Here is a 2,907-nt window from a genome sequence, read left to right on the forward strand (position 1 = left end):
TGTTTGCGGTGACCTGCCGGGGGCGGGACTCGCAGTCCCGCAGCGGGAAGTAATGGCGGGGGCAGAAACAGTTTTATCTTCTGTATTTACGGAAATAGTTACTGGGAGCTAATGATGCTGCAGTTATTTAAAATAGCACCGGATATGTAATTGTCGTGGTTTAACCTCAGTTGGCAGCTGAGCACCACGCAGCCGCTCGCTTACTCCCCCCCACCCCGTGGAATGGGGGAGAGAATTGGAAGAGCACAAGTGAGAAAAACTCGTGGGTTGAGATAAAAACAGTTTAATAATGGAAATAAAATGATAATAATAATAATACACAAAGCAAGTGATGCACAGTGCAATCGCTCACCACCCACCGACCGATGCCCAGCCAGTTCCCCAGCAGCGGTCGCTGCGCCCCGGCCAGTCTATAAACTCCCCCCAGTTTATAGACTGAGCATGATGTCATACGGTATGGAATATCCCTATGGCCAGTTTGGGTCAGCTGTCCTGGCTGTGCCCCCTCCCAAGTTCTTGTGCACCTCCAGCCTCCTCACTGGCAGGGCAGTATGAGAAGCTGAAAAGTCCTTGACTTAGTGTAAGCACTGCTCAGCAACAACTAAAACATCGGTGCGTTATCAACTTTGTTCCCATCCTAAATCCAAAACACAGCACTGTACCAGCTACTAGGAAGGAAATTAACTCTATCCCTGCCGAAACCAGGACAGTAATGAAAGTAGGGGGTCTTAATTCTTGAGCTATCTGTACGTTGCATTTTGCTGCACAAGTACTAACACTTGCTGTCCTTATAAGGAAGGCAAGATTTCTCCCTCTACAATGAGAGAAATAAGCATGAAAAGATGAGTCTGGGATTATTGGACTAACTGGCAACACAGCTGACACATGGATATGGAAAGACTTCATGCTAAATCTAGTTGACCAGTGGTTATCAAAGTCTTTTTTTTCAGCTCAGACTGCAAAAACTTTTCCCAGTAGGGGTGAAGATGCCATGCTGCAAATTTGAAGCTTAGTATAAATAAAATAGAGGTTAAATTTTCCCTTGATGCCGTCCACCACAGGTGGAAAACCCTGCATTAGCTTATACTGTTTCTGCTATGTTGTTTGCGAGAATTATTCAAATATTGGGTTATGCAAATTGAAAACATCATCTCACAAATGAGTTAGACTGGACTCAGGTTGTATTCTTCAGAAGGTTCTTTATGGTTAACCTGACGGATTGCTCATGACTATAACGAGTAAAAAACCACAGCTTATCCTGTTGTATCTAATGTGCTAGCTGACTTTTGACATGTTACCTTTTTTCAGTGTAGATGCTCCTATTGTATGTTGTCTGCACAAGCTCGCTCAACTGTTGGCACGTTCTGAAGAAATTACTAATGTATAGAAAATAGGAGTATATTTGTCTCTAAGAATGTCTAGGAAAGCAGCAGAAAATATTTTGAGAGTAGTCCGCTCGAGCCTCTTTTCAAGGCAGGCTTATAAAGTGACACCCCCAACCCCAGCCACTTAGGAGCAGTGACCCACAGCTCATGGAGGGACTACATGGTTGAGAGGAGGAGTCAAAGATGTGGGTTTTTTTTTCCCTGGTGCACTGCACAAAACTACGGTTGGCATGCCCATAACTCTTCTAATATGCTCTTAAATTTCAGAGCGCGCTGTTTGCACTACTGCTGTTGTTCTTATCTGTATTGGCAAAAACATGCCTGAAGTCGAAGCCTTGAAAGATGGTCAATTTGTGGAGCTACTGTTATTATTTTAATATATTATTGAACGTCACTCCTATTAATATTTCATGAAATACAGTTAGCTTGAAACACTTAATTGAAAATAAGTTTCCAGTTTTATTATTGCTCTGTTTCCATAATACCCCTCTGTCTGCCTTATTTGATTGACGTTAGATGTTCTTTTAGGCTGCTTTGTAACTGTTGATTATGTGAAGAGTACACACGCATGCATGTATGAATATATTTTTTTATTAAGGATGGGAGAGAAATCACCTTGTTGTGAAATGCAGCATCATTCTGCATACTGAATAACTTCCTTGAGTGACTTGGGAATTTATTTACAATCTGGAAGCAAGTGTTAGTGTTCATGGATTAATGCTCTGTTTCCATACACAAATTGTTTTAAGTTTTTTTTTTCTTGTCACTAGGTGATGTACTGTGTTAGTTTTGTCTTGCTTTAGCTGTACTTAATAAAGGACATATTTTTATCTATGATGCGCTTGTTTTCCTTCTGAGCACACATTTTCTTCATTTAATACCAGATCTGTGATTGTTTTCCCGTAATCCTCATCATTTTCCTTCTCTGGTGACTGATACAGTTTCATCAATTGACAATAAAGTGAAAACTTACCAAATGTGTTAATTTTTTTTAAATTAAGTTAGGGTTTTCCTTGAGCTCAGTGATGTAGGGGGTCAGGCCTATGGCTTCTTGAAAGTGGATCTTTAATTTTAACAGTGGTGGCAGCCCGAAAAGATTGAACTGGAAAACCAGTGCCTTACATAGTAATTGTTCAAGGTTTTCTGCTGTCAAGGTAGCTGTCAGCTGAATTCAGCCTGCTGCTTACCCTTTTACCCTCACAGATGACTGTTTCTGATGCGATGTTTTTCCAGTTTAACTGTGTTCGTCTGGCTGTACCAGCCTGAATTAACTGCTGACTGACTCAATTCACTTGACTGTGCCTCAGATGGACAGTCATAAAGGAGACAGCTGTTTCTAGCCAATATCTAGGCAAAGCTAAAATGCCACGGAAGTGAAAAGCTGTGGGGTGGAAGGGAGTACTGAACCTAAATCAATTATGTGAGACACATTCTTATTTAAACTTTACCAGGATTCAGTGTAAAACATCTATCTCTATTTTTGTCAATTTTTTTTTTTTTTTAAAACCCTGCTGCTGTTTCC

The sequence above is a fragment of the Pygoscelis adeliae genome, unplaced genomic scaffold (assembly GCF_000699105.1).
Source record: "Pygoscelis adeliae isolate BGI_AS28 unplaced genomic scaffold, ASM69910v1 Scaffold47, whole genome shotgun sequence".
Classification (NCBI taxonomy): domain Eukaryota; kingdom Metazoa; phylum Chordata; class Aves; order Sphenisciformes; family Spheniscidae; genus Pygoscelis; species Pygoscelis adeliae.